Source organism: Gracilinanus agilis, chromosome 3 (assembly GCF_016433145.1).
Source record: "Gracilinanus agilis isolate LMUSP501 chromosome 3, AgileGrace, whole genome shotgun sequence".
In the NCBI taxonomy this organism is placed as follows: Eukaryota; Metazoa; Chordata; class Mammalia; order Didelphimorphia; family Didelphidae; genus Gracilinanus; species Gracilinanus agilis.
In genome coordinates, this window is record NC_058132.1 from 678,482,658 (window position 1) to 678,489,688 (window position 7,031).

Sequence of the window (7,031 nt, forward strand, 5' to 3'; positions counted from 1 at the left end):
TTCTCCTAAGGTAATCTGATCAATACAAAGCTGGCTGATATTCCTGAACAATCAGCAGTGAATGGATGTGGGTGAGGAATTGGGAGTTAAACTTGCCAAGACAAGTTTAGGCTTTGCTTTTCCATTTCAGAAAATAATACTTAGAGGTTAACCCTTTTGACAAGATAAACACACTAATGAGATGCTGAGTGCTTGAGTAAAGGATATTTTTTAGACAAACAAATTCAAGTACAGTCTTGTGGAATAAATTATGCTATCTCATCTCAAGAATAAATTGAGCTGTGGTTATAGTTTGAATCTGAAAACTGCAAGGGATCGTATTTTTGTGACAACTCGGTAAGGTGTAGCATCAAATCTTACTGATCTAACACACCTCCAGGTTTCAGATTTAAGTGGGAAAATAGCCCAGAATTGTTCCTGCAATGAAACAAACAAGAGATGATGATGAATTCAGAGGGTGAAAAACAGTCACACAAATTAAATTTGCTTGTGGCACAAAAGAAAATAAAGGCTTCACATCTGTGCCTGAAACTCTATGATGATTCCTTTTCATTCATAACTTATTCCATTGTGTACCTAGATTGTACAAGACTCTGAGGTATATAAATGATGTCATTCTAGCTATGATTCTAGGGACAATGGGAAATGATGTAAATTTAAGGAAATAAATCCTGAAGATGGGATTTACAATGACTGTACCTCCTCTAGCCATTTTAGGCTTCTGTATCAAAATGAATCTCTGGCTGGCTGATTTTTTATTCACTTTTGTGTCATCCCTTTTTTCTGCTGGAGGCACAGAGAACCAAAAGTAAAGGCTAAAATAGAAAAATAAAATAATAATTATACTAAGCAAATCTTGGGAAGAGTCTTATGTTTCTGACAAAGAATAATCATCATAATGGGCAGTGGCTTCTGTGCTTTCTGCTCTGAATTCCAACTGAGTAAGGAATGCCCCTGAAATTCTTTTGCTTAGAAGTAATGGCATATTAAGGATGATAGAAATGCCAAACTCATTACCACCTATGCATTAAATCAAACATATTCAGGGCCATTGTGCCTTTTGGATTTCTGTATCTTTTGGCAAATAGTTATTGGGTTGCAGTAGTAAAACCTACAGGGTTGGGAAAATGTTGTCATGTGTCTCATGCTCTAAACTGGATTGCTGTAGATTTTGTCATCACAATGACAACTGTAATTTCTGTATAGACTTGGTGTGGATTAGAAGGCTTTGGTTCACCTCTAAGTGATAGCAAAACTCTATTTTCTGTGATGATATGATTTCACACATACCAGTACTTCACATATATGTTCCAATTAGCAAGGTAGGGGTTGTAAGCCTGACTTGAAAATATTATCTTGATTGGTTTTATCATGTTTAAAGGAATAAAGTACATCAAACAGGACCAGTTATGTTAGTCTGTTCTTAACCATATGGTTTGTTGATAGCATAGAAAAATTAAAATGGATAAAAGATATGGAGAATACATGTGCCTTAACCATTTCATCATGCCCTGGGTCCTGATACTGATTCTAATTCTGAGAAGTAATGCAGTGCATACTATAATCCCCAGAGACGGCTTCTGACCAGAACTCTGTAGCCTGGTGCTAAATGGCTGTGGGTTAGACTCTATAGGATTTCGATACTATGGTATTCAAAGGGAAGTTGAGCCTTTTACAAATAAGCCAAATCAAGATAAGACCACCCTAAGGATGCTGAAAAATCATAAACAATCCAAGTTAAGGTAAAACCAGGAATCAGTAGTATATTTTGGCATTAGGAGCCACATTTAATAGACTTAGCATTCATTCTACTTTCTTACCTCTGAGTGAAGGGGCACAATCTAATGAGATTACATCAACAATTATCTAATAGGTAGATGTTTAGAGCTCCAAAACCAAATGTTTCAACTAGGAGAATATCAACCAATAACGGATGTAGCCACAGATAAACCATGAACACAGATAAACCTTTCAAGGAGGAAAAGTCCATATGATGAAAAAAATAGTCCACTTGCTCATTTTCAAAAAGCTAGAGTTGATGTACTGCATTAGTTTGGATCACATTCATGTTTTATTTACCCAGACATTAGAAAAACCTTCAGCTAAAGAAAGATCATGGAAGCTGGCTAGGTAGGATCTACTCTATCGCTTATTTATTAGAAATATGGGAAGGGGGTGCAGCTGGGTAGCTCAGTGGACTGAGAGCCAGGCCTAGAGATAGGAGTCCTAGGTTCAAATCTGGCCACAGACACTTACTAGCTGTGTGACCCTGGGCAAGTCACTTAATCTGCACTGCCTAGCCCTTAACATTCTTCTGCCTTGGAACCAATACATAGTATTGATTCTAAGGCAGAAGTAAGGGGTTTTTGGTTTGGGTTTTTAAAAGGAGAAGAAGTATTGAATTCAGGACCAAGGCAGGTACCTTCCACAAGAAAACATGCTTTCAGGACCATGGACAGTTCCATTTCCTCAAAATTCGGAGTACCTGAGATTACCAGATTTTGTTTCAGTAGTCTCTGTGGTCAATTAATTCATCACTTGAATCAATAATCTCCTGGTTAAAAGCCTCTCAACTAAGATGTCCTTAGTTTTAAGGATGACTTGGAATCTTTGTAGTTTGAAGAATCTCAGAGCTTGTGCTCCACTGACATAGCTTTTGAGAAACTCAGGGTCACTTCCATGTCATGATCAGACATTAGACCAGAGCTTTTGTTTAAAAGAAACCTTCTGTGCTTGTAGAACATATTAATTATGGATAATCTCTCTTAATACTGTTGAGATTTATAATGAGCTCCAAAAGAATACTTTGGCCAACCCTAATGATCAGCCTCTTTATATTACTATTGCTACAAAAGAATTTCAGGCATGCTCAAACATTCTTATCACATTGCTTAGAATAAGCATCAAAAGGATGAAGATGAAATCTGCTTCTTTTGGTCTTAGACTATATCCCACTGGATCATATTATGCGATATAAAAATTGTCTCATCATAATGTTTTAGGCATTGGTTGTCTAGCCACTACTCAGTTATATAATAATGAGGATTCCTTTAGTGTGTAAGTTAAATTAGATGGTCACTTAGGTACCTTGCCACTATGAAATGCTGTGATTCTGTTTTACAGTGTGGCTCCATCTAAATGTAATTAATGATGTTGAAATTCTGAATGAGCTTTCCAAAGCTCAAATAGATTTACACTTATGAATCTCCTTTAAATTCAAGCAGCATTCATAGCTATGCAAGCACAAGCTTATTCAAGGGATGGGGACCATTTTTAGTTCTATGTCTTCAGATTCCACTATCATGTCTGTATTTGCTCATGAAATGGATATGGTTGTAGATTCGCTGTAAAGCATTATTCACTCCTTACTTACAGTCCTTTATCTGAGAGCCTGTTGTTCTTTTACTTCATTGTTGTCCTTTATATTCAAAGATATAGTTTTATGGTGGCAAATGCCCTGTAAATGCAGATGTAAGGATAATAATAAGGGATTAAAAAGGAAAAAGAAAGAGGAGAGTGGGAAGAGGAAGAAAGGAGAAGAGATTTAGAGGATGAGAAGAAAACAAAAGAAAAAAAGATGATGTCCTTTCTTTCCCTCTATGTGAACATCTCTAACCTCTTCTGCTTTCATAGAAAGTGGGGAAAGACAGGGGCTAGGTAGGTCATTTTCTCATCTTCCATAAAGTCCTGATATCTATGAATTCTGTTTTACAAAAATATTTTGATAACTCAATTTCAATATAGTTAATTTTCACTGGTATGATTTATTTTATGAATTTTAAAACATTATTCTGGGAAAGGATCCATAAACTTCATCATATTACTAAAGGTGTCTGTGAAACAAGAAACATTAAAAACTGCTGGCCTCATGCTGAGAGGGTAGTTCTCAACTCTTCAACTTATGAAAAACTTTAAAAGCCCTCCTTAATTTTAAAACCCTCTTTAGTTGTAATTAAAGGTTCATTTTTCACTTATTTCTAATATCTATGCTCATAAACTATGTTTTGACAGTATAGGGAACTCCTAATCTGGGGACTCTCTCCATCAATGTATTTTGCATTTGCATTTTTAATAAATAGATAAGCTAGGTAGTCACTTAAGACTGTTGGAGGTTAAATACCTTCCCTGGAATCACAGCCAGCAAGTGTTAAAAGTAATATTTGAATCCAGGTCTTCTGGAGCCAAGATTAGTACTATAGTACCCTTTCTCTGTAATGTGATACATACTAAGGAGAAAAGAGATTACAACAATGGACTGTATACTGTCTGTGGGGTCTTGGGCAAGTATATTAGCTTCTCAGTCTTCCAGATAGCTTTCTGAGACTAAAGGTTGCAAATAAGATGCCAATCTGAATTAATAGAGGGAGTTTCTCCATCGAAGAGCCCCCTGTACCAATGGATCAAATCCAGATCTTATCCCCTAAAAATTGTATATATGTCCATTCTATTGATGCCTTTCTTAAGCAAACCTATAACTTTTTGGGGATCATTGACTGACTAGATAACCTGCCACTGTGTGTTTTCATCCCCAGTTTATAGATCTTTAAACATGGATACAGTGAGATTGGTCTTTGCTCTAGTCAACATGAATCTCAGAGTGATGAGCATAAAGGGAATTTGGAGTGAAAGTTTCCAGAGTGACTTTTTTAATGACAAAAACTCCTCTTTCAGGATGTGTGACACTTGGGAGATAGAAGAGACGGTCTTTTGTACATTACAATTCTAAAATTTGAGAAATATGGCTCTAGGATTTGAAGAAAGGCTTTTGTGTGTGGAACATTTCATTCAAAATCTCCATCCACCATGGAAAACAATTAACAATTTCAAGGGCCATGGTCAAGGCTGACAGGCCCCAAATATAATTTGCTGTCAAAATTATATTCCCAAACAAAAGTTCCATAAAGCCTGAAAACAGTGATCTCACCCCTGCAAAGGGTGTCAGGCTGTCAGGCTATTCAAATGCAGCCACTCTGGAGGGTTTGACACCATGATAACAGATTCAAAGTTTGGGTCTTGCTTGTCATTCTGGCTCACTGGCAGAGTCAGGTTGTCCATATTTTCTTTCTGAGCTCTAGGTGATTGAGAGACATTGTGGTTTTGATAGGAGGAAACTTGGTGTTAGGACAACTCATAATCTGCTTCTGCAAGTCTGAGAAAGTCACTTAATCTTTTAGCCTCAGTTTCTTCATCTGTAAGTCTGGAAAAGCAACATGGCAGAGTAAATAGAAGGCCTGTCTTAAAGTAGATAGGGATCTAAAACTTGCATCTGATACATACTAATGACAATAACCTCTCAATCTCAGGCAGCTCTTTAATACTTGAAGGAATAAAATGTTGAGCTGATTCAATGAGGAAATTTCTGCATTGAGAGCATGGAAAGTGGAGGGGAGAGGAAAAAATGGGAAGAGGAAAGAATGGAGAGAGAGGGAGAAGGAGAAGAGAGAAGAGGCAGAGGCAGAGGCAGGGGAGGGAGAAAGAAGAAAGAATTCTTTCCATTGCTCTTATGTTCAACACTATCCAAGAATGCTGTGCCTTTCAACTCTGTTCTTTTTTAAAAGGTAAAGCACTATTTTTTCAGAAAATGTATAAATATCCTTGTGTCTACTTTGGTGTACCCTCTCACTAGGATAAGGAACTGAATTCCATAAGGAAGCCAGGGAAACTAAAAGGCAGTGAGGAAGAATAGTATTTTAGACAAGGCTAAAAGGACAGTGTGTGCAAAGTCAAGGAGATGAAGAGAAAGTGCAAAAGTCAAATCCAAGGAATTATAAGTGTAAATAGATCAGTAGAGCTTTGAAACAAAGGAAGAAATAAGCACCTACTGTGGGCTAGGCACTATGCTTAGTGCTTTTTACAAATGTCATCTCATTTATTGTGAATTACAGATTGTGTAGAGGGAAGTGTAAGAAGACTGGAAAGGTCAGAAGGGAGAATGGTGAAGGTTTTAAATGTCAAACAGGAGGCTAGATCTTTAATCCTGGATGTAACAGGGATCCCCGGGAGTTTACTGAGGAGGAAGATTGGCACAGTCAAAATAACACTTTGGAAAATCATTTTGGCAACAGAGTTGGAGGATTAATAGGAATGGGGAGAGATTGGATCCAGAGAGAGGAATTAGGTGACTGTAACAATTGGAAAACAACAATAAGAGGTGAAGAGAGCATGCACTAGGGCTCTCTTGATGGTGTGGCACATGTACCCCAGCATGTTGGAAGGGTCTGCTCTGTTTCCCCTCTCCACTGTGCCTGAGAACATTTTTGCATGCCCTTCCCCTTCTGTCCAGCAGCCCAATTCAAATACTTCCTCCCTGCACTCTCTGGGGTAATGTGGGGGCCTCACAGGCATCTTGAAGGTTTGGTTTGGGCACAAAGTCTCTAAAAAGTTCACCACTGAATGGTTAGTGAATAGAGAGATGTTTTGAAGGTAGAAATAATGAGATTTTGCAACTGATTGGATATGCGGAGTAAGGATAACATTACGTTTTTAAGTCTAGGTTATTGGAAGGATGATAGTAGTCTCAACAGCGATAAAGAAGTTCAGAAAATTTTGAGAGGGGAGAGAGAGAGAGAGAGAGAGAGAGAGAGAGAGAGAGAGAGAGAGAGAGAGAGAGAGAGAGAGAGAGAGAGAGAAAGTAAAGAGTAAAGATGATAGTAGTGGGGTTAATTTGGTAGAGAAATTCAGAGAGAATGGGTTCAAGGGAATGTGTAGAAGGAGGTTTGGCTTCAACAAGAAGGTAGTCTACCTCTTCCTATGAAACAAGAATGAAAAGAGAAGATAGCATAGGAAAATGTGGAAGTGACATAAAGTAAGATAACAGAAGAGAATTCTCAGCAAACTTCCTAATTTTTGTGGAGAAGTATAAGGTGAATCCCTTATAGGATAGAAGTAGGAATTGTTCTCAGCAAATTGAAGAGAGGAAACAAGTCAAAAAGAGCTGATGTGTTGAGTGGGAGAACAAATAAGGGAGGAAAGAATGTCTGCCTTCTTGCAGTATGGGTCTAGTAGAGATTGTGATTTCCTCCAGTTCTGTT